This window comes from Plodia interpunctella, chromosome 27, assembly GCF_027563975.2.
Source record: "Plodia interpunctella isolate USDA-ARS_2022_Savannah chromosome 27, ilPloInte3.2, whole genome shotgun sequence".
NCBI lineage: Eukaryota > Metazoa > Arthropoda > Insecta > Lepidoptera > Pyralidae > Plodia > Plodia interpunctella.
Genome location: NC_071320.1, coordinates 2714655 through 2741929, shown reverse-complemented (window position 1 = coordinate 2741929; position 27275 = coordinate 2714655). Strand labels below are relative to the sequence as shown.

Sequence of the window (27275 nt, the reverse complement as noted above, 5' to 3'; positions counted from 1 at the left end):
GTATCCCTTCGTACTCTACACACAACTTATCATTATGATAATCAAGCGTTTTTCGACTTAACCTAGCGCTGTATCGATTAGAATAATAAAAAATAATAACTAATAATGAGATACCGATCTGTCCTGGCCGCATCGATTTGGTTTTGAATATAGGTTATCTTCGAGTTGAGTTTTTTTGCGGTGCGCATATATTTTCTGGTTAAATTTTAACGCCTAAGCTTTTTCTCATCCTCGCCAGTTTTACATCTGTGACGTCCAACCAGGGATCAGTTAAAAATTCTCTGAAAATTCAGAAAATTTTATATGAGAACTTCTTCGGAAAAATTCAAGAAATTTTCGAGTGTATCTACAGGAAATTTCTCGACGGCACATCACTAGATCCAGTACTATTGGGAATTAAAGATCAACATAATCTTATATTTAACTTCTTCATAGTCATATTCCTCATGGGGTCGTGGTCATTACGTGGAATGAAACACAACAACTTTCTTGGCATTTTGCCATTTGGTTTGCCATTGCCTTCTCCATTTCATACACATGTTAATAAGAATCAACCAGGTTTCCTCACGATGTTTTCCTTCACCGGACTTATATTTATAAAAATGTTGAAATAATTTTTCTTCGTTCAATAAATTTTTTGACAATATAATTTCAACAATATGAAATTAACCCTTTTTCTTCTAGCTGTTATCACGATTGAAAAGTAATCAGCTATTTTTATTGATTAGATATATAGTAAGTATATCTAGCGGACCGTCCCGGCTTCGCTCGGGTAAAACTGACTGTCTTGGTATTACATCATTTTCTTATTGTTAGAACAATGACACCCCTTGCACCACACGACTTTTAGAAAATAATCACCCAAAACATTAAACCTTAACACCATAGTAATAAGCATCATAATCACCCAACAGGCTGCGTCATTCAAATTGTTATAAACAAAAAAATATGCACTTATCGATCGGAAATTATCGTTGATTTCCAACGAATTACAACGTCATTTGTGAGTCAACTGTTTTCGGCACCATTACAAATTTACCAGCCGCAGTGTTCGCTTGTTTGACATTTGTAATTCAAATGTAGAACGTTGTCTTCTATGCTACCAGTGTTTTATATCGTTAATTTCCTAAATACGTCACATGCTGTGTATTTCCTAATGTTGCCAGTGATTTCTGTGAGTGTAGTTCAAAAATGGAACGATAAAAATTGTTCAACGATGGAGGTGTTAAAATCATTAGTGTGTCAAAATAGAACGTCAAATTCTTCGAGGTTTGAAACGTTCGCAAAATCGTCGTTTGGGCGAACGATGGACCCATAACAGAAGAAAGTAGAAGAAGAATTAATAGTAGAACGCAAGTACTTAAATAATAACTGAGGTACCAAGCTAAGTATACTTACAATTTTAACATATATTATAACAAAAGCTATGAGCCAAAGATCATATTTGTAACCAAAAAGGTATTTACTTACTAGATTTTCATAGACTGACGATTGACGATATTGACGATATGAAAATTTTCTTGTCAGACCCGTCGCGTCTTCCTCATTTCCATAATATTAGGCGCCAACGTAGTTTACATAAAAAAGGATAAACTTTATAAATACAAGACAACATTTCCTATCATTATAATAAATTTAGGATGTAATAAAAAATCTTAATTGAGATATCCGTAATTTTGTTGATAGATCGGTCAGTTGGGGGTCATTTATTTTCCACAACACTTAACTAGTTTTCATGAATTCCGGCCGCGATCCCGGTCAAAATCATAGGATTTTGACCGGATATGAAAATACGTTTGGAAATGAAAATACGTTCGGTAGTTTATGAAATGAAAATGTATTTATTATCAATTGATTCAAGCATGTGGAAAATTAAAATAATAGTTACAGTTGTGTTATGAGTCTTACATTTAATTAGGTTTAAAATGTTACCTTGTTGTTTTTCCAGGATTTTCCTCTTATTTTTCAATTAACTTTGTTGGATTTTCTTTATTTGTAATTAGCTTTTGAATTACGACAATAATAAATGGTCATTATTGTTATAAATAATTATTCATTGTTATATAAGACTGTTATTACGTGTATAGTATGTTCTCCGAAAAATATAATTTTACCTACAAAGCATTGTACTGTAAAAAATATTGAACATATACTTACCAACTTTCCAATGTAAATATTACGCGAATGAAGGTGCAAGATAAATTTACTTTTAATTTTTTTTTCAGAGTTACACAAGATTGACAGATAAACTTGAGCTCTGATAAACGAGTTGCTTTAGGTCACTTTAATAACACAATAATCGTAGCGAAAAAAAAACTCAACATTACTAAGAAATCGAACATTAAACGCTTTAAAATTATACGAAAATAAAAAAGGAAATAATTTTTGTCTATGATCTATTTTTAATGATGGCCGCCAGGGTCGCCATTACGTTCCAATTTCAAATTCAAATTTTGGAAAAAGGACTGCGTGCGTAGGCGCCTCTCGTCTGTCGCCACTGTGGTTTTAAAAAAAACAGTAATTTTGTTTCTGTCTACGGTTAGGGGGTGGGGTTTGTTGGCCCCTGTCATTGTGTCACTATCAAATTACTGTTATATACCCTATCGATTTTGATTGTATAGCGTAACTGATGTGTTTATAAAGTTTATGTGTAGGTAATTCAAAAATCTGTCATTTGAGCTTATTCCCGGTTACTTTTGTGGCTATAACGCCCGAAAGCCTTCGTAGTTTGTAAAATAAACCTTAAGATTTTAAGTTTTGGCCGCGGTATGATCATCCGCCTGCCTGGCGTCAACCCTACTTATTTGGAAAAGCAAATGCATTTCAGCTTTTCAGATATTTGTCCTTTAGTCGCCTCATACGACATCCCATTGAGAATTTAGTGGTCCTATTTTAGGGCAGAAGCCACACGTCGCGTATATAATCAATAAAAACAACTATTTTATAACACTATATCCGTATCTCCATTAATATGAATGGATATTCTATATCTCTGTAAAAATTTCTTCCAGATTTATTTAGGGTATTGCAGGCGTCCATAGGCTACGGTGACCACTTACTATCAGGTGGGCCGCATGCATGTTTGCTTACTCAGTTGTATAAAAAAACTCTCTCTCTCATCCTTACTTGTTTCCGGTTTCATTTTCGACTGAATGAATGATTTGAATGAACATTGATTGAATGGTCAAATGTTACCATAGGTCAGATTTACTTTTTATTATCACAATATTTAACAATAAACTTGTTTAACCCCCCCCCCTCCAAAACCATAGACAATAGTTAATAAAACGAGAAATGCAACAAAGAGACGCACTTCCACTAGTTTGGGTCAGAAAATTGTCTAGAACCTTTCATATGTACAAAGGACCAATTTGCTTATTGTCCCGACGAAATTGTCCGCGAAAAGAGGGTAGTCCGCGAATCAAATTCCATTGTCCGTGCTCAGTCGCACGGAAGGAGTCGTAGGGAGAGGACGCGCGGTCTCAGGCGAAATTGGCTGATGAATAAAATGTGTGTTCTATTTTTGAACGGGCAAATTGAATGAAAGAAGGATGAAAACCTACACGTGACTAGATCTTGGCTAATTTGATAAGAGGCGCATAGGATTTATTAGGTTGATTTAAAAACTTAATTTGGTATGTTATTTTATTTTTTAATTTAAGATTTGTTTCCTTCCACTCTCATACGGAACTGTGACGCCGCCGTGAAGCCCGTGGACAGCTGAGAAGGCGGCTATGTGTTCGTCGCGTCATATCATACGACATTCACGGATATAAGTACGTAGCATATAGAATGGTCTATTTTAGGGCGGAACCACACGCCACGTAACAATACTTAGCTAGTACTTACATAGATGAGTTAATATTAGCCGAACCCACTGCGGTTTAGAAACGGTTAAAACGTACAGTAACACACGGTTAACCGTTAACATAAGTGTTTACATTTGCGGTTTAATCGGCCGGTACATACTACATATATAGCACGACTCGTATGGATTATATGGGTTTGGTACACATTCGTGCACGCATACGCAACTTTCCTTTATTACATTAAAAAAGAGAACCACATCTGTAAACATACGTAAACATAAAAAGCAAAAATACCGCTTGAAAATCCGTGCAGTAGTTTTTGGGTTTATCGCGACAGATACACAGACGCGGCAAAGGACTTTGTTTTATAATATTATGTAAGGATAAGGAAGTTACGGGGCAGACATAGCCAAGAGTCACGTTGCTCGATCCCACTTGTGCTTAATAGTAGAACTGATACATGATGATTGTTGGTAGCCTATCGGCCTACCTATTTATAACTCTTTCCCTTGATTGACTTTTACGATTTTCGTGGGAGGGAAACAGATGACGCGTTCTGTTTTTCTTTCGCTACCAGACCAGACAAACATAAACCTATTAAATTATGGTCTAAGAATAGTCAAGCCTTTAAAAGTAGAAACTTAAAAAAACTTACGAAGACATTCCAATCAGAAGAAAATGAAATGTTCACTCAATCATATTACACTACCATCTCAGTCATACACACAACGAACACATAGATCAAAAAGAGATGGCAACATTAGCGTGTTCCATTTCGAAGGACCTAATAATGATATGCAAGACGACCCCTTATAATGTTACGTCTCACTTCAACTTTACTTTTCCCGCAAGTTAGAGAGAGATAAAAGCACATTCGTAGCTCTGAATCGAGTTTATGAAATAGTATACACGACCAATTTAAAAAGAGCTCTCGTGTTCGAATCATTTCATATTGTAATTTGATTTTTATTAGATTTCGCGGGGTGTAGGAGGTCTATTCAAAATGGTGGTGTCGCCATGTTATTGGAAGCACGGTCTTGAATGACAAATTTACATAAAATAATATTTATTCATCACGTTGACAGAAATCTCGAAAACGAGATTTTAATGATGTTTTTGTGTTCATTTGTGAAATAAATAATTTATAACTGTGTTTGTTTAATGTTAGAGAAGTTGTAACAATGAGATAGGTAAGCAAATGTAGTACATACCTACAAATCTACTTACATAAACCATATTTTACAAGAAAACCGTACAAAAATGAACTATATTATATAATATATAACTATACTAGGTATACTTTTATGTAAAGTATGTCAAATAAGAAGTCTATTATATTCAGGAAAAATTTTGATATTTGTCATTTTGATATAGGTATTTATTGGACAAAAATCTTTGCAATGAGTTTATACAGGTGGCTCCTCACTAGGTTTTGAAGCCTGTCCTGTGGTAGCCAATTTAGGATACCAAAAAAAACGTTTAAAAAGATTTTCAGGCTGACAAATAGACCAATAAAATATGTAGCTACTTTAATTTTCGAATATAATATTTCGAGTGAGAGCCTGTGTTTTTTTTTTGTCTTTAATTAATAATAGCTTTTGCCGCGGCTTCGCCCGCGTGAATTTCTCTGCGAAAGCGGAACAAACATGGTTTGCTTCATAAAAACTTTTACCCCTCCATTATTAGTAATTTGGGGATTGATTTTTGAAAAAACAAGTAGCCTATGTTTGAACGGAATATTTTTTAACTATTTGTTTTTTTTTTAATTTGATAGCTAATTTTTATGCGGAGATTCTTCGAAAAAAAAATCGATTGAGCCATTCAAAAGTTGTGGCGAAATGTATTGAAAATCGGGGGATTTTTAATTTGTCTAACAAATAAACTTGTTAAATCACAGCTGACTTCGCGGCGTCACAGCCCCGAACGCAATAGAGAACTTACGAAGATGAGGCTGGTTGCTGATATTTTACGCAACACTGTATACTCGAAATTCACACAATCAATGGTTCTCAAGCGAGAATTGCGCGAGCACTTGATAAATCATCGCACTATTGTAAGGTATACTCTATTAAAAGTCGAAATCGATGATCCTCATGTGAAAGAGGAAGAAAGAAAAAAAAATTCAACGTTATCTTTTAAACTAAATAATTAAACACTAGCTTTTGCCCGCGCCTTCGCCCGTGATATTTGTTGCGTCCGCTCATAACATATTTTTGTCAATATCACGGGTTCTGAGCAACGTATCGCGATGAAACCTATACCAGATTTTAAGTTAAACTATCAGTTACACAACTATATGAAATCTATCCAATTCCATCTAGGCGTTTTTGCGTGATTTGCGAACAAAGATACAGATAGAAAAAAATATAACAAAAATTGTTTTGGCCATAATCCACCTACTGTCTTATTATATATATATATATATATATATATATATATATATATATATATATATATATATATATATATATATATATATATAGATAAATCAAGGGTTATTTTAAAACGCTGTTCTTTGTAGAGGTAAGTATATACAGTTTAATACTGACATTTTCTATGTAAAAACTAGTTTTTGCCCGCTACTTCATCCGTCATGTCACTACTACTTCTTCTACATATCACTCTCTAGCTCTCAAACTATATCCACACAAAAAATCATCTCAATCGAATACTCCGTTTTGACGTGCAAAAAGGACAAACAAATACATTTTCATGTATTAAGGATTTTCCATTGATTTTTTACTAAAATACTATTCTAATTTCTCTCTTGTTATTCTTCCGTCGCCGTTGAGTGTCGGAGCCCAGGGTCGCGTTCCTACTTTATCGTTCCCACTTTGCGCGCACGCACTAAAAATATATTCTTATTAAGGACATTTCTATTGTTTACTGTAACTATACCCACAGGAGTGTGTAAGAATAAGGCAACTGAAAAATATGAATCCAGAAATTATTGCTGCGCTCTGGGGCTTCGCTCCCATATGGGAATTTCGGGATACAAGTACCCTATGTGTTATTCCAGTTTATATTCTACCCGTGTACGAAATTTCGTACACGGGTCCTGTAGATTTCGTGTGAAAGAGTAACAAATATATACCTACAACCTCACAAACTTTCGCATTTATAGTATTAGTAGGATATTCCAATGTTAATAAAAACATAAAGGGGTCAAAATCGAAGCATTTATAAGGAAATCAGACTTTAACAGGCACTTATATTTTCTCGTCAAAATATAACTTAAAATTTGACCTGAAAATTAGATTTTCAGGCGATCCTTACAGCCGTAATCCTCGTAGCTGAGGGTCGTCATAAAGGGGAATGAAGCACACACAACGGCTTTCTTGGCAATATTATTGGAGTGGGTTTTTTCACACACTAAGATGATAAATCATCAAATACTAGTGGCCCGTCCAGGGTTTGCTCGGGTAGAGACATAATAAATTATACGTCTAAACCTTCTTCAGTAATCACACGTTCTAATGGTGAAAACCGCACGAAAATCCGTCCGTCCAGTAGCTTTTTCGTTTATCGCGAACAGGCATACAGGCAGACGCGGCATAAAATTACATTTTGTAATATAAGGATTTGCAGTTTTCCTTCACTGAATTTCCGCGCGAAACCTTCCCGAAAAGTCAGCTACACCCCTATTCATTTACAGGCAGTCCCTTGTCGGTAGTCATGGCAACGCGACCCTTAGGGGCGGGGGCAAGGGGAGGCCCCGTAGCGACGTATTCACGGGGTTTCGAATAAATAATACTTCGTTTTAGACTGTTTATGTAAAGACAAGTTTAATTTTTAGACTGTGGAAATCAATTTTCACAAATGAAATATGTATACGAACTATTTAATAATTTAAACTAAAAAGTATCTATATTAAAAATAACTTATAAATTTAAAAAAATTGTGTGGAAGGGATTTTATTTCGAAAGAAAAAAAAACTCATTTGATATAAACATTTTAATATACACAGTAAATTAAGTAACAGTTGACGAAGACGTTTAAGTAATTTTTTGATGTCAGTACGCGCTGGTAGAATTTTGAATCAATATCCTCACGCATCTGAATATTTCCCGGCGGCTTCCTCAGCCGTTGAGCGTCGGAGCACAGGGGCTTTCCTACTTTTTTGTCTATAGGTACTCCGCACGGTCGTCGGCATCCCTAGTTGTCAGACCATTGTCACGCATATCATCCTTCACGACATCAAGCCAGCACTTCTTGGGTTTGCTCATGCGCTATAAAGGTTAATATAAACTGCACTTTGGAGCTCAGTTAAATCGGGAAACTCAGTTTTCCCATGAGAGAGGAAAACTACTAAATCAAATATATATTTGATTGAGTAGTTCTCCTCTCAGGGGAATTCCAAAATGCAGCATATATTTAAATAAATAAATATAAATATATAAGGACAAATCACACAGATTGAGAGAGCCCCAAAGTAAGTTCGAAACTTATGTTATGGGATACTAACTCAATGATACTATATTCTATAACATATACATAATATATATAAACATCTAAGACCCGGGTCAATCTGAAAAAGATCATTTTCCATGTAGACCTGACCGGGCATCGAACCCGGGACCGGCGTGATGACCTGTCGGAGGTCATCAAATTTTATTTATTTGTTTATTTATTTTCTCATTTGTTTTAAATTATGTTGCTTCCTAATACAGTAGTTTCCTTGTCCAAGTTTTTAATTATACTTACCGAAACTTTCAGTGTGTTTAGGCTACAAACTATTAATTATAATGCATTGTTTTGTGCAATGTAATGGCTGTAAACCTGTTTTAAATCCTTACATATTATGAAACAAAGTCCTCTGGCGCGTCTATCTCTTTGCGATAAACTCACGAAAAATACTGCACGGATTTTCATGCGGTCATGTGCACCAATAGATAGTGTGGTTCCTGAGGAAGGTTTAGGTGTATAATTTATTATGTTTTTACCCGAGCGAAGCCGGGACGGATCGCTAATTAATAAATAAAAATGTTCAAGTAATACAACTCCTCAAAGAAACTTTCCTAACCCATCGTTCATTCCATCTTCACAGCGACAAAAATGTTATTCTTATCATCAACACAGAATTTGTCAACTTTGGCTCGCAATTAAATGTCTGACTTAATGCGTCTAAAAGCTTTCGTTTTACGCGGAAAATCAATGCTTTTTACATTATGCGACTTTTCTCTCATTCTTGCATCGTGGTTTCAAGACAACAAGTGATATGTGAATCGCTTCTGGGGGGCTACCATGAAACATAAAACACGTAGGACGTCATTGCGTCCACATATTCCATTTAAATTTTGTGTAATACTTTTTTACACGATATGGGAAAAAGACGTGTTTGTATGTTTCGTGGTAGATCTTCTGATCCAGTGGTTAAGACTTATACACCTGTGACCTAAAGGTCCCGGGTTCGAATCCTGACTTCTTTCGATCGTGATCTTCATATGACTTTGTTCAATATGACATGCGGTGAAACGGTGAAAGAAAATACTGTGGGAAAATTTGTTCGTAATTCGATTATAGGATAAAGGTCGGTCAGCTGTGACTTTACGAAATACTAAACACAAATACAAGCATGTCGTCACGAGGTTAGCATGAGATTTTTTTCAAGTATAATCTTATCAACAAATCGAAAATTTTTGTGTAAAATGAACTGCGCCTCTACCGTAAGTAAAACAACTAATTAATCCACAAGTTCAAAGCATTTGAATTTTCAGTTTTCAGTCAAGAATTTTCAGTCAAATTTCATTCAGAAATTTGTCCATCGCAATGGAGTTCCATTGCGTTGCACTAATTTCTGAGTATTTTCTTATTTAAACGTCAAAATATATGTGGAAATATTTGACGTTAATTAGTCGTCAAATTTTTCAACATATATTTTGACGTTTTCGATAGGTATACGATTTATTGTGAGTTAAACTAATTATTAATTGAAGCTGATGGTAATGATATTTCTTGTCATTCCATTTAGTGACAAAATCGAATCGCAGAGTGTAAATGTTCTTTATTTAATACAACAAAAATTCTACTACAGATATTGTTTCCAGTGAGTTGGAATAAAGATCTGAAGTGCAGAATAATGGCGAATACACACGGCTACATTTTGAATGAATGAATGATAATTTATCTGCAATATAAGAGCGCTTTCATCCGTTCAAAAGCAGTTCTCTCTGTGCTCAGTATAAAAATCATAAATACTTATCTCACTTCTAAGCTATCTAGACATGCAAAGCTTATTGTAATAAACATGATTTGATGGCGCACCCAGGTTCGGCTGCCGACGAGGGAACCCCTCTACAGTTTACTGCACGGTCATGATTTTTTTATCACGTATTGAATGCAACAATACTTTTTTATAAAAATCCTTTTAGTTCTATAGGTAGTTGTCCAGCTCTAGTGGCTGCTTTATCGCTCAGAACATCAGCTTCGCTACCCAACGCGGGAATGCAGCCAGAATTCTTGGCACGATGGCTCATAGATATTTTTTAGATTTTCAAATGCAACCCTTCGAGATCAATTGAACAACAATAGGGTCGCGCGGGAAATGAGCATTAATTTTAGTTTTATTTAGGTATATTTTAATATATAGGTACCTATAGCTACTAATTTAACATGTACATGAAATATCTATCAATTAAACACTTGACTATTGTTACACCAAGGCACTGTCTACCCCGTGTCTACACTGCTACACACAACAGTTACTGCTACAAAATGTTTAAAAGGATATTAGCTCCACCGCTTATTGTGTCAAGCACCCTGAATTGTGTGGAGCACCATTCATTGAGCTATTGTCTTCAGCTCCAATACTTCAACTGGTTAATTACGCCATCTGTCGACTGTTCTGCGGCGAGGGTGTAAATACTCAGTTATGTTTTGTAGTTGTCAAACTGACAGCTTGGAAAGCCGTTGGCGGCACGAGATTTTGCTAAAAACTTCCGTAAGAACCATTTATTAGTCGTGCTCCGGATTTTGACAATGACGTAGGTACATCAGAAATCGACAACGTGACGGAGGGTTACGGAGCGCGACGAAGCAATGGGGTATGGCTCTGTTCCTAGTTAATTTTTGAAAGTGCGTTTGCGACAAGTTCACATATAAATCTGTGAGTTTTCCTTTGCGCTCATATTTATGTTGGAATACCTAGCTATTACCTACACATGTTTTTCCGTAAATGACACATTAAAGAATTAATCTATCCTATCTTTTTTAAGATACGGATTTCTCCGAATTTATGATCTGCCTGAAATCAACGTTCTTTGGGAATACTGTTGTATACTTCAGCTGAATTTAGCTGTCGAGGATGTGTAACCTTAGGAGGTTTTGGAGTGGCCAATTTTAGGGCGGGATCAAACGTCTCAAAATACAATAATAATGCAAAAAGTATGTATCAATATTTTACGCAATTCACACGCAATCCAACCGCCGACATTATTAATCCAACATTTCAAACCGCAACGGAGAAATTAAGCTATACCACCCGTCTCTCTCGCTCCTCAAGCTGTTATTATATCCATTTCGCTCTAGTTCGAAATATAATTTTGTCCATCTGCTAATGCCTAGCTTCGCTCGCTCTGTGGTTTTAAACCAATTTCTGGCCAGTGACATCTTGAGTACAGTCAGGGAGAAAAGTGATTCTAATTTCAAATATGTTTATGTTGGCAAACCCGTAGATATGTCATTCAAAGGGAGGGATAACATTGAAAGCGGCCGTATATTTAAAGAAAGTTGACGATTGGCCAGTTTTAAAACAACAACTGAATCTGGCCCCAGGGTTTTCAGGCATCATAGCCACAAATGCTAATAATCTCACATGAGGGAGATAAAGAGACAGAAGGAAAGCGATCTCCAGGCTTCATAGCTGAGGTTATAATATAAGAAACAATAACATTGGGTCTTCACACATTCACACTTTTATCTCCGACTGTCCCCACGTATCTGTAACAGTTGCCTGCCTTAGGCAAACAAGTGACGGTCTGCGATGGTCGTGATCCAACTGACATCACTACCTTTTTTATTAAACACAATAAAAATAACTTTTCATTTTTACAAAAATTACATTTTGAGACCAGCTTTTATTCCGAGCAAGAAACCGTTGAGGAGTTCCCTCGTAGGAAGCCGATCCTGGGTGCACCATCAAGTAATGCTTATTGTAATAATGCATTGTCATGGAAACTAAAGCGACGTGGAAAATTTCAACTGTGGAAAATACAAGCGAAAGTATGTAAAATTCCATTTGTAAAATTTGTTTACAGACAGACAAACAGATCGGGACAGATGAAACTAAATTAAAGATTGATCTGTCGACAATGGAAGATTGTAGTAAAAATGTCATTTTAGTAAAAACTTCTTTAATCTCAAAGCTATATTGATAAGATAATTTTATGCCCATATATCGGACCTATTACGTCCTAAATCGGCATTTTGCGACGCAAAGCCCCTGGGATTATTACGGGCAGACCTATATCATTAGAGGCACCCATTCTAACGACCGAAAAGGTCATTTTTTGGGCCGAAATTACATTTTTTCGGCCTAAAATGACATGCCGCGGCGCAGATTATAAGTCGAATGCTATAATTTTATGTCGTATGGTGATTTTAGTTTGTTTGTGTACAATTATTGTTGGGACCGTTTTTTTTTTGTTACTTCGGCAAGGATATCTGGAAGTTTTATAATTGTTAGTGCCTTTGTTTTATTGAATTTGTTGTTGTAAGTACCTAAATGACCGCGAAACTTGAAACATTTTATTATACACATTAGTTTATATCCATCCCAACTAATATTATAAATGAACGAAAACAAATTTGTTTACGCATTATCTACTGGACCGCTTCACGCATTATCTATTGGACCGATTATTATAAAATTTGGTGCACGGGTAGAAAATAACCTGGAATAACACATAGCGGACTTTTTATCCCAAAATTCCCACGGGGGCGATATCCCGGGGCGAAACTAGCAATACTAATATATGAAAGTCTGTCTGTTCCGCTTTCACGGCTAAACTGCTGGATTTTGTTGAAATTTGATATGCGTGAAGTGAAAGAAACAATATTCAAACATAGGCTACTTTTTTCCAAAAAACAACTCCTAATAATGGTGGGTGAAAGTTTGTATGAAAATCATGTTTGTTTCGACTACACGCGGCCGCAGCCGCGGGGAAAAGCTAATTTACCTACCATATATTATTTACAAATCTACGTACCTAGTAAATTAGTTTCATACATACCCACCACCAGCACCGCCCTAATTTTTCGAAAATATCAAATTGATAATTTACTTTTTCATTTTTGTTTCATTTTACATCTAAATAATGTTTATATTCGACACTGGTTTTTATTGTTGTCAGAGAGATGTTGCATTGAACGCATGCGCGACATAAATCAGATCCTAGGTGCACCAACAAATACTTACAACAAATACACAGAAACTGAATCTGAATTTCAGCACTGTTGACAAACTGACTGGTGAATTATAAGTTGTGAGTTTTGATGAAATATAATTTGTAAGATTTTATTACAAACAGACAAGACAGTTCACAGGTGAAGCTAAATCTCTCTCTTCATAGTCGTATTTTTATGGCTGAGGGTCATGGTCATTACGTGGAATGAAACACACACAACAACTTTCTTTGCATTATTAATGGAGTGGTTTGCCATTGCCTTCTCCATTTCACACACAAGTTAATAATCAACCATTGTGCAGGTTTCCTCACGATGTTTTCCTTCTCCGGAAGCAAGTGGTGGTCGATGAAAACTACTATACATGAGTCAGATTGGTATACAAACTCATGTGGCATGAGTAGGATTCGAACTTGGGACCTTTCGATCCACAGGCGGGCGTCTTAACCATTACACCACCGCCGCTTCAAGCGTTGAAGCTAAATAAAAGATCGTAAAAGGGATTAGCACCTATACCTACAGTTTTTATAATATATCTACCTGGCTAAAGCTATAGGTTTCCTTCCCTCCATTATGAAAATCCCGCGCACGCGCTCTTAATAATAAAATGGCGACCCCAGTCAATTCACTTGCAATTTTTATATAGGTCGGTGATTTTGTTAAGGAGTATGTATCCATTGTTTCAGCGCACTTCTTTGCCGAACTTCGCGTATTCAGTATACATTTCTGGTTTTTCATTGCGGTAAATAAATTTTTGTCTGTCTGTATGTTTTGGAATAATAGGTCGCAGTGGCGGTTAGAAAGGTTTATTTTATATTGTAAAATATAAAAACAGGATTCCCGAATGGTTGATGGTGTCGTGGCGTAGTAACCAAGTAACTAACTAAGCAACATCCAACAGTACAAGTACTTGATGGAAAGTTACGGTTTTAACAGCTGTATAACGAAAAGTCTTACTTTACAAAAAATAAATACCCAATATGTCGCCATATAAGGGTGGCTACAGAGCTGAGTTACTTTAACGTAGTTCTTATTTATTTTTTCTATCCGTTGTTCAAATTTTAACTTTATATATTAATTTATTTATATAACTACAATTGTGTATAGTGTATTTTGCATTGTGGCTACAAATAAAGATTTTATCTATCTATCTACTTAAAATTGCTTAGAACTTGACATATCGATTATAATAAGTTAAGGGCTGACGCACGAAATAAACGCGGGCGAAGCTGCGGACAAAAGCTAGTCTATATATATATATTCGCTATCAAGTGTGTTTGTGTGTTGACGACCTCGGTGGCGCAGTGGTAAAGTACTTGTCTCTGAACCGAGAGGTCCCGGGTTCGATCCCCGGTCGGATCATGATGGAAAATGATCTTTTTTTCTGATTGGCCCGGGTCTTGGATGTTTATCTATATATGTATTTGTTTTATAATATAGTATCGTTGAATTAGTATCCCATAACACAAGTCTCGAACTTACTTTGAGGCTAGCTCAATCTGTGTGATTAGTCCTAATTATATTTATTTATTTATTTGTAATTCTTTCACATCAAAACGTAGGATTGGACTGTGGTGATGTAGAATAATTGTAGAAGTAGCGAGTGTCGTCGCCGCAGGCTGACGCAGCTATTAGATTTTTACGATAAAATCGTGTCGTATTCAGGAAAACCTTGAGACAATGGACACGCACTATCATTGGATTCTCGGAAGCGATTTGTTTACAGTGAAAACCGAGGTTTTCTTAGAACTAATTCCGTGGCATTTCTTATTAGATGCCATTTTTTACACTCAGTACTATAATAATGCCAGCCTTCAATTAAAGCTAAGTTGGTTTTTTTTAATGAACATTTGAACTTTATTTTTCCTACTTTCATTGTAATCTTATCATTTAGACCATTCGCTGTACAACTGTGAAACGTGTCAAATTTCATCGAGTAGTTTTTGTGTGATGCCCGGTCAAACATACAGGCAGACAAACATTCTAAAAACGATTGTTTTGACTTCTATTAGTCCCGTAAAGAACTTTATTAAATACATAATTATTGTTCTATGTACACTGTACAGACATAACCTACTGATAGTTTAATTATATGTATATATATATTGTTATTCAAAAATTGAAATATTAGACCGCGCGACTAACGAACTTGGGCTGCGGCACTTAACGGCTGTGAAGAAACCTTATTTTAAAACACTAAAATAAGTGGGAAAGAGAAAAACAACTCGTTGAAAACGAGTGTAAAATAAATGAATAAACTGAAGCTAAAATGTCAACGATAATTTCTACAGCAAAATCTTCATTAAAACTTCATGAACCCACAGTCAGCGCCAATCAAATGCATTACGTCTAATTAATAAGCTCCCAACAAGATAATAACTAAATAGTCAACTAAATATGACTAACAAGCGGTTTCACTACTAATTCAAGCTAATAAGTCACCACAACCACTTTAACTGACCTCTCTGTTCAATGAGAATCAAATCAATTTAGGTCTACTTAAATTGGACATTTAAATAAGTAAATACATATGAAATTAAAGTCTATTGTAGAGGGAACCGCCGAACGAAGCCAATCAGCGTGTGCGACAAGGAATTCTAAATTTGAATGGGCCAATTAGATTTTGTAATTGTAAGCGGCGATACCGTTCTACAATGATTTCAAATTAGTGATGTTTTTGTAATAACGGATATTAGTGAAAGTATGGGTGGATTTCTTAGTAATTTTAGGACATTACAAACAGGGTTGTCATTTTTCTATGTAAGTAGATAAGTATTGGGTAGGTATGTCTAAGTAATATTTATCAGTTGGTTCCAATAGGTAAAATGGGTCTAAAATTATTAAAATACGTATGTTTCATTTTAGGTGGGTACCCCGAGGAGTATACGACTTGAAATGCATGAATGAATGAACATTCATTGCCAAAAATTAAACAACACCAAATAGTGATAACAAACATGTAAGTAAAAAAGAATCTTATCATACAAGTTAATACAAGTGTGAAAGCAGAGTTTTCATTCAATCATTCATAGTTGTGCCGTGGGTTCATTTCAGCAAATATTTTAGGCAATTGTATATAGGCTTATGTTATTAGCAATACATGTGGGATTTATTAATGTATATTTTTAATCAATAAATTTTCACAATCTATACTAATATTATAAAGAGGTAAGCGTTTGTGAGTTTGTGGTACCTAATCTCCGTAACTACTGAACCTATTTCAAAAATTATTTCACCATTAGAAAGGTACATTATCCAAGATTGCTAAAGTTTATATTTTATCTCAAAATTCCCACGGGAGCGAAGCCCCAGGCAACAACTGGTATTCAATACAATTCAACATGCTCACGTGATATTGTAACATGTTGAACTTCAAATAATAATTTGTATACCACATCAACTTATTGATTTGTACTTTTTAGGCATAATAGGCATAATTCTATACCGGAAAAAAAGAGTGGACTCGACGAAGAAAAAAAATTATTGTACTACAACAAATATTACTTTAGAAATTTTATGGGAGACCCAACATTTTTTAACAGTTTTATGCTTTTATGCATAAATGTTTTTGTATACAGCTTCATCATCCCTATAGCTACACATATTTGTGCAGTGTAAAAAGTATTACCTTCTAATTGTAAGACAAACTTGTCAACCCTAATATTTCCACATATAGTTTTATTTATTACCAAACGAATTAACATTTAAAATATGTAGGTACAGTACGTAAGGATAGATTTCTACTAAAATACCAACGTTATTGTCATATATTATTCATACGAACTCACACACAACAATGGATTTTTGTGATATAATAGATGCACATGTGACTTTCGGAACTATATCACTATGTTTTACATAGATCGACAAAAATAAGAAAACAAAAAACGGACATAAGTAAGTATTAAGAATGCACTGTGAATTGCGCATTTTGTAATTTAAATATTACCTAATGAAAACTGAAGGAAGCGGAAGGTCGCCAATGAGATGGACTGACCAGTTGAAGTCGCTGGTGGGGGAACCTGTACACGAGTGCACCAGGGTGACCACAAGCAGGGAGACATGGCGGGACATCATACGGCGAGCTACGCCTGTCTCCCAGAAACAAAAACCATATTGACCACGACCACTCTGTCAAGAGTGATACGAATAAGATGATGAGGAACACTAGCGACCCGGTACTGTCTTACCGGGTAAAAAATAATTAATTGTACACTTAAACCTTCGTTAGGAATCACATTATCTATTGGTAAAATCCGCATGAAAATCCGTGCAGCAGTTTTTGAGTTTATTGCGAACAGATGAAGACGTCAGAAACTTTAATTTATAACTAGATTGTGCCCAGGGCTTCGCTCCCGTGGGAATTTTGAGATAAAATATAGCCCATAGCAATCTTGTATAATGTACCTTTCTAATGCTGAAATAATTTTCGAAATCGATTTGACAGTTTCGGAGATTTCTCGCCTCAAACATACAAACTGACAAAGTCACAAACTCACAAACGCTTACCTCTTTATAATAATAGTATAGATGTGTTAGGATAAGGATTGTAAAGCGTTTCACGGAATAAAATATTCCCCAAAATAATTCTTTTCTCTGCGCCACCTTTTATTTGACGGGTTGAAATAATTTCAGGCGTTCTTTTACATGTTTTTCTAATATTGTTATTACTATTTCTGTGGTCAGACCTATTCAAGTAGCCTAAAGGCATCTTTAATAACTCTGTCCTTTATTATTTTTTTTATGTAGCTCTCAGGTCCCACTGCTGGGGCTTGGGGGCCTTTTATATAAGAATATTGTTTTATGTTTTTGTAATAAAATGGCTATGACATAGTCATGTTAATATAACATACAGACGGACATAATGAATATATCGGGTTCCGTTATACCCATTCAGCTACGGAACCCTAATATAATAATTATCAACATTTTGCGTTCAGTGTAATACATATCGTTACAAATCTCGTGTCGATCATTAAAAAGGCTTGTAAAACAAATTGGATGTAATTGCTGTGCGATAAAGAGCATCCCACGGCAAGCACTGATGTGTGAGCAAAAGCCTATTTGAATTAGGCGAGTTGCGATGTGCGAACATCGGATGTGGTATTATGGCTGCTAAACGGTTCCTCATAGTATTCCTCATGACTGAGGGTCGTAGTCATTACATGGAATGAAACACACGTAACAACTGTCTTGGCATTGTTAATGGAGTGGTTTGCCATTGCCTTCTCCATTTCACATACAAGTTAATAATCAACAAATGTGCAGGTTTCTTCACGATGTTTTTCCTTCACCGGAAGCAAGTGGTGGTCGATGAAAACTACTATACATAAGTCAGATTGGTATACAAACTCATGTGTCACGAGTAGGATTCTAACCTGGGACCTTTCGATCCACAGGCGGGCGTCTTAACCATTACACCACCACCGCATCTAAACCCCCCATTACAGTCATTTGTGTTGATCTTGAAAAAAAAAGCCTACATTTGAACGGGGGTCTTTAACTACATGCATACCAAATTTCATCAAAATCGGTTAAGCGGTTTAGCCGTGAAAGCGGAACAGATAGATAGACAGGCAGACGTTCGCATCTATAATATTATTAGGGAAAAATAAATATATCATTATCCTTACATTTTTCTTTATACAATTATTACACAATGAAACTAAAACCAAAACATGCTAAACTAAACTTACCAAAAAATACTTTTTTTTTATACAATTATTACACAATGAAACTAAAACCAAAACATGCTAAACTAAACTTACCAAAAAATACTTTTTTTTTATACAATTATTACACAATGAAACTAAAAGCAAAATATGCTAAACTAAACTTACCAAAAAATACTTTTTTTTTTAATAAAGAAACTCATCAAAATTTCGCACATCCTTAACCAAGAGTGACTGCACAGATTAACAATCACAAATGCCCTAACACAATATTGTGATTCGTATTACAATATAGTCTATGCCCCATTCTCTATCGTCTATGCCCCGGGGCGCGTGCGAATCATCCCTCGTTATATTTGACTACCCTCTGAATTGATTTGGGCAATACGTTTTTTGTGACGCCTTTATTATGTCATTGTTAATTTAGATATTGATGTGTGTCTCTCTCTCATCTGATATACCTATATACTCTCGGCTGCGACGTCGCAAAGCCTAGAGACCACTTGAAAAATAAATATTAGTTTTATAGAGAGATGTGGTATTACGGCCGGCAACCGCCTGATTGACGTAACCCCTTTGGGAATGCTATTGTTGCAGTTAAGATATTAAGGCTTATTTATCCCTTAATCACCTCGTACGACATACACGGGAGGATCGACATTATACTTATTGTGTGGAGTTTGTTCGAGATTGGAGAATTAAATGTGACGCAAGCGAAGCCGCGGACGAAAGTTAATACAAAATAAGCACATGTAATTATTTAATACGTAATGCCCACCCATCCGAACTGCAACCACGCTGACATGCCTTAACTAATGCAACCATTATTCTAACGCAACGGGAGGCCGAGGTCGCGTGGCGTGTGAAAACATAACCCCTATTACGTAATCGGGTAACTGGATTATTCCAATCCGATTGATGGGAAACTAATTGTGAGGGTTGTGGCGACTTTATTAGTTCTAAAAGGGCGCGAAAATCATAGACAGGAAACAAATTGTGAAATAGTTATTTTTACAAGCTTCTATCTTCAACAGATTGAGTTAAATAGTTCACGTCACACGTACCTATAGTTTGGTTAAATCGTCAAGGATGATATGCGTGACAATGGTCTGACAACTAGCGATACCGACGACCGTGCGGAGTGGAGACGAAACAGTCGGAAAGCGGACAGAAAATAGAGAGTTTAGTTTGGATAACAATTTATTATTATAATAAGCTTAGCTTAATAGCAAGGCTTGGAAAATCCAACTTTAAATAGCACTACTTACAAAAAAACCTGTGCAGAGAATAAAAAGTATAGCCCTTTAACACTTCAATATTCCAATGTATCAAAAATATAGTCTGCCGTCCGTATTATTCCCCTTTTTTATTACTGCATAACTCAAGCGGTGGTGGTGTAATGGTTAGACGCCCGCCTGTGGATCGAAAGGTCCCAAGTTCGAATCCTACTCGTGCCACATGAGTTTGTATACCAATCTGACTCATGTATAGTTAGTTTTCATCGACCACCACTTGCTACCGGTGAAGGAAAACATCGTGAGGAAACCTTCACACTGGTTGATTATGAACTTGTGTGTGAAATGGAGAAAGGCAATGGCAAACCATTCCATTAATAATGCCAAGAAAGTTGTGTGTGTTTCATTCCACGTAATAACCACGACCATCATGAGGAATACGACTATGAAGAAGACTACTGCATAATATGTTTATTTAACAGTTTGTTACGTAACTGCTTAACTAGCCAGTTATATTTATCTTCTTCAAAGTTTGCTCCACGGAGGTCGTCGTTATAAAATAATCTACATCAGAATTTCATCGCATACGCAGCTGGCAACGGCGAATCACTATAAAAATATCCGCAACGTATTGGCAATTATACACAAACATACAGACACACATACCTACACACAGGACGTGAAAAACTGCGGCCTGTCCGTGGGCAAAAAGATGCGGTGTGTTTGGTGGGAAAGAGATGGAGGTATGTGTGAGAGAGAGGTGAAAAAGTTGCGCGGAGCGGCGCGCCGAGCATTGCTTGAGAGTGATTGACAAAGAGTAGGATTTTAGAAGCGACATGCGAAATACAGACGACATTTTAAAACCAAATTATCAGTGGTAATGAAACAAGACATCCAAAGAAATAAAATAAAAATTTGGCAATGCTGCCAGCCTTCTGTTCTTGATGGGCTAAAATTTTGCAATTATACCTTACTTTATTTAAATTTTTAGTTTGAATTTCTACTTAAATTGTTTTCACTTCATGTGTCACATCTGGAAATTTGCAAAGGGAAGCAACATAGTTGTTAGTTTTGGCTATAGATTTCTTTTACCTGCTAAATAAGACAACGACAACCCCAACGGCCCGACAAATATCTATAATCACAAGTAAAAATAATTATTTTTCGGTTTGATACCTAGCGCTGGTAATTACCAGCGCTAGGTATCAAACCGAGAACTTCTAGATAAGTAGCAGACGGGCGAGACCACCACGCCAAAGAAGTCGTTAAAGCTAAAGTTACAATACACTGAATTTTCATAAACTCGATGAAGTCAAATCAAATCACACATGATATGCAATGAATGATTTGAATTGAATAGAATTGAATCGAATTCAAATTCAAATTCAAATTCAAATCATTTATTCAGAAATTAGACCTTCACAGGCACTTTTCTCGTCAATTTTTATATTTATAGTTATTTCTCACAAGCTACAAACTACTGGCATTTCGGAACGACCACTGCTGAGAAGAAATGCCGAAAGAAACTCATTTGAACAGTGTTGGTCCCTATCATGCCAGATCGGCTTACCATTCTTGTTTCTTACAATGTTTTTTTTTTCTTCTAATAATATATAAAAGTATATAATGTACATAGTCAAAAGGTATAGGTATGATCCGAGTGCTGATTATAATATATAGATAGATGTGAAACACAATTAACTCACATGAAAATATATGAGAAACGAAATGACCAGTTCCCTCTGGCAGCACCCGTTCACGAGTTGACGCATGGGACAGCCATCGCGTAGCTCAACCATAATAGAGGGAACCTCACGACCTGGCCCACGATGCGACCACCAGATTGACCATTTGAGTGAGCATGACACACTCGATTCCCATGACCTCACAATTACAAATCTTATTCGTCGAAACAGAAGTACAATTCAGACACTTAAAGATCACACAAATCACGTACATGTTTTACAAATAAAATTTAAATATCACAATATATGAATTATTATAGAAAGGCCTAGTTTAGGTATCGACTGTGCATAACTTCTACAACTTGCCTAGTCTATGACATCAAAGCGCCTTGCCGCCAAAGCCTTCAGAGTTACAGAGAAAAAACAAAATCTAGACTGGAAATACGCTCGAATCTAGGAATTGTAATCCTATTTTATCATAATTGGATTGTTTAGGTTTTTTACCACGTTCGATTTGTATGTTAGGTACGGTACCGCTCCTCATTGTGGGTCATGGGAGGATTGCATTATTTCACGTCTTATCGACTGCACCAGAGCATGAATTATCACATTTTTATACTACAGATCTGCAGACCTACCATCAACTTTCACGAAACGACTCCAATGCCAATCAGTTCAATTTTGGAAGCTCTGAATCGCATTCTACTAAAAAATAACTCGATGGAACGAATTTGCGATGCAGAATTAGGTGACAAAAAGGATCGCGTTTAGAGACGATGGTAAGCCCCCAGGTCTGCCCAAAGAAGACGAATTAATTAACATCTACACTCACGCGTTTTTCATAAGTGTCCCAACATTCTAATAATCTTCACTGTGCTGTACTTAGTGTTGAATTTTCTTTAAAATATTAAAACACATATTTGTGTTGAATTTTCTTTAAATATTAGTTAGAATTAGAACACATTATAAAGTAAAACATTTTTATTGACCACAAAAGTAGGTAATTTCGTCATAAGTCTATTTTTAATTTATATTGCTGTAAAGTTATAAAAATACATGGTTTATTTACATACTTAATAGTCTTGTAAGAAAAAAGGGAGTTTAGGTTGGTATATATTATTTCATTGCGTGTGATGCCATCCTAGCTTTGGCATAGCTAACTTTGGCAGCTTATCGACAACAACAGCATTCCCTGATAGGGTTGATATCAGGCTAACGGCTGGCTGTATTAATAGACTTTGAGTAAAAAATAAACAGCTCAATCTTTATTGAACACGTTGATATTTATTCCTTGCATGCGTGCATTTGTTTAGAATGTTATAAAGCCAATCCACCCGTACACCCTGGCAAGAGATTCTATAAAACCTAAAACCACAGATAAATGTAAGTCACTATAAAACAAAGTTTATGCAGATTGAAACATATTTTGATAAGTTTTTTAATAGATTTTATATGGAAGGTTTAGGTAGGTATATAATTTATTATGGTTTTATCCGAACAAAGCCGGTTCGGGGCGCTAGAATCTAATAAATATCTGATTAGAAGCTGAAGTATTAGCGAAAAAACTACTCGAAGTAGAAAAAGAGTAGGAAGCCAATCCAGACATGGATTATGAAAAAAAAGCGCATAAAGAAATATCAAAATTGTTAAAGAAATTGCCAATCAAGCCTGGAAAAGATGAAGAAGTTGATTTCTTGGTTCGAAAACTGACAGACAAGCTTAAGGATACAGAACAATCTAGAAGGACAAGTGCATCAACTACCAAACGGGTCTATAGATTTGATGCCTGACACATCAGATGTGACAGATACAAGTGGCCTGTGCCTACATAATGCCTGTTATCATTCACGCTAAATCTACGGATTGTTATAAAATTTGGTACGCGGGTAGAATATAACTTGGAATAACACATAGGGCACTTTTTATCCCGAAATTCCCACGGGATGCGAAGCCCCGAGGCGCAGGTGGTATTATGATTTCGTTCATCATTTGTCGAGAACACGTCCTTATCAATGTATAAAATGGAAAACTCTGCTTCTTTTCTTTTTTTTTCTTCGACAAAGGATTTTCGAATCCTGACAATAATCACATGAAAACACCGATTAATCTAAAACCGCTACTAATCAATTATGAAATCATTGACCGGCCGACTGAAAGCCATCGATATAGTCTTTCCGAACCCTTCCACGTGTAAAACCGCGCTTAATAGGGCAATTTTCAGTCCTAATAGCCCAATGGAGCTATTATATTTTCATCGTGCGAGTAAAAACTCGAGAAAACTGCACTCCGTTCCGCTCGGCCAATTTAAATGTAGTTAAATGCAATTAAAATCATTTAATTCATTTTGCGCCACTTGCGCTGTCGTCTCGTGTTGATGGATGTTTGGCGTGGACCCCGCTAGCGCCATCTCTTGGGGAGTAGCGGCAAAGAAGCGGTATTGCAGTCATAAATGTATGTAATTAATATTATTTGTTTTACGTAATTTCTTTGTTTTATTCTCATTATACATAAGTCCGTCATACAGAAATACTTGACTAACACATAAATATTGACTAATTTGTATATTGCATTGAATATAATACGAAAACGGTGGTTTATTTTGTTATTTCTATTTGCGCGATAAAAGATGCCAGATTAAAGAATTGTTTCTCTTTTTAATAAATCTATCTATCCGGTATATTTGCAAATACTTGCCTTTTTATAAGTTTCACTGATATTTTATCGAGAGGTTATTTGGGCTATTTTCATCATTTTAATACCTTTTATTGAAATTATCACGTCTCTAGCAATAATGTTGATTGAATATACATAATTAATATGTGTCAAAATTGACGCACAATTTACAACACTCAAAACAATTTTCGTTACATCGCTTTTATTAAAACTATTATGTATGTAGTGGTGGAAAATTAGAAAAGAACTTCATGGAAAATTACGGAAGTATAATTTGGATCACTAAAAGTAATACAATAGGTACCTGTATACAAATGTACGTATTGGTAATTAAATTTTTTGATATTGCTTTTTTTAAAGTCTAATTTAAAATGTTTAAATAATGGAACGGCGGCGTGGAGCTTCTAGCGATGTTTTTTTTTTAATTCACACTACAACTACTATTTTCTCTTTCTTTTTATTTAGGTTTGTTTTGCGGTTCGAACACGGTTCGAAGCTCCGAAGCCGGCTACAAAACCAATAGTACATTCCATTTTTAAATTTTCTTCCCGCCTTGAATCAGGAAGTAAGCTATTTATTTATGTTACATTTTACTATTTTTTCTTTTGATAAAAGAAGAAAAAAATGGTGCTTTAAAAGAATATTTTTGCCTGTTTCTGTTCGTAATTCTATTCTTTTTTTGTTTATTTTTTTGATCTATGGTTTGACCTAATTTTGACAAGCAGTTGATGCCCTTGAGCATTAATTCATCTATTAACTATTTATGTTTAAAGTTACGAGTATAATAAATAAACAACCCACAATCAAAAAAGTGATAATTTTCAAAATTGTACTGTCCACTCAACCACAATGTACATAAATAGACAGCAACTACACAACCAACATAACTGACGACCAGACATAACTATACATTTACATATGGGGACGTTTCCCGCTAATTCACCCCAAAGGCAAGGTGTGGCGGCCGACGGCCATGTTGTCATAGACTAAACTCCCATATTTTTTATTTCGTGAGGCTTAAACTGATTTTATTCAGATTACATATCATCATTTAGTAACCATTAAAAGTTATAATTGTGTGATTAATTAATAAAATAGATTTAATCAAAATAAAACAGTCTGTCTGTGAAAATCGGCTTTCTAGAGGAGACCGTGCTGATATACCTATTGAGTTTCAATAAAATTATAGGCTTATGTAAAATCTCTTTGTCAATTTCCCTCTCGCCCATGTCTAAGCATTTTCCCGGTTACTTGCTTAGCCATAGACGGTTGATGCCCAGGATTCGCTTTCCTACTTCTGTAGGAAAGCGAAATATATAGGATCCGCTTTCCGACTGAAACATATCACCTGCTCTAAATATTTACAATAGTTAGAAAATAAATCTATTCATAACAAGTTTATTTGTGAGACAAATTAAAAAAACGCTATTATTTTTATGTATTATTTATTTAACACTGTTGTCAGATTTTTATTCAAGTCGCCTAAAGGCATCTGACATAACTTTTACAACTACTTATTATCGTCTAGTGGCAGGTAGTCGCACCAGTGAACTAAACTGTCCACCAGTGTGCAGGTTTCCTCACGATGCTTTCCTTCACCGGAAGCAAATGGTGGTCCATGAAAACCACTACTTATACATTATTAGAGTCAGATTGGTATACAAACTCATATGGCACGAGTAGGATACGAACCTGTGACCCCTCGAACCCCAGGCGGGCGTCCCAACAGTAACACCACCACCGCTTCAAATCCTTGGTTGTCATACTACCTATATATAACAACCTTAACGACATTTATGAAGATAGCTAGTCATTCCTAATAAACAAATACTATGTGCGCTTTATTTCAAGTTAACAATCATCGTTTTCGAATAAAATATTATAAATAATGGTATATTATAACACATTTAGCGTTTCCCAAAAATCGGAGTTTGGGTCTTCGGGTCGGCGAAGGTTCACTGGGCACAGATTAAGGTCGTGGTTCCACTTGTAGCTAATCTAAACCTCAGGTCTCGACTATATTGACGCATGGATCTGACTGACACGAGGGAAAATGAATGCATTATTTTATTGCATTAAACATGGTACGATTAGGTATACAGGTTATGTAGAAGGACACTGCCTAGCTAAAAAAAAATATAATATTTTAACACGTCATAAATAAAGTTTAATTTATGATTTAAGAAATAATAATAATAATTGTAAATAATACATTTCAATAAAATGACATGTTTATATTGTATAGGTACTCTGATACATGTTAATTCCAGTTTTAAAAATAGAACGCCGAAAATCAACCATAGAGCGAGAACATTTTATTTTTCGTAATCACATTGCGTGTTGCCATATCACAAAATTAACTTATTCAACATTAGACCTAAGGTTGCGCATTCACGGTCTATTTTATGTTCCAATTTTAAAATATTCACTTTTTTTCCAGATCTTCGGCAGTGGAACACAGCGCAGTACAGCCTAAGGCCCCTACACACGTATAATTACGAACCTTCGGAGAACAGCAGCTTTTATTATCGTGCTACCGTGATTAGATGGTACTCAGATAAGAATTTAAAAAAAATCTGTGTCTATAGCTGTAATTTGTGGGATTCGGGTGGTGAGAGTCTTTGTTTTCGCTCTGGGCATTGATAACGTCTCCTAGCTGATCAAAATGGTCACGATCTCAAATTAAAACATTTTCCTAACTAAGTCCATTTGAATTCATATTAACTAGATGTAACCTGGCTTGGGAATGTCTATTTTCGCTAGCAGTTATCATTAACCATTAAAATTGAATAAAAAATA

At 35.6% G+C, this 27275-nt stretch overlaps 1 long non-coding RNA gene across 1 annotated transcript; it reads left to right on the top strand.

Moving 5' to 3' along the window:
• Positions 1 to 1023: 1023 nt before the first annotated feature.
• Positions 1024 to 27275, top strand: LOC128681401 (uncharacterized). The gene is made up of 2 exons (XR_008406013.1): positions 1024 to 1376; positions 26917 to 27275. It is a non-coding gene; the product is annotated as an uncharacterized LOC128681401 (long non-coding RNA).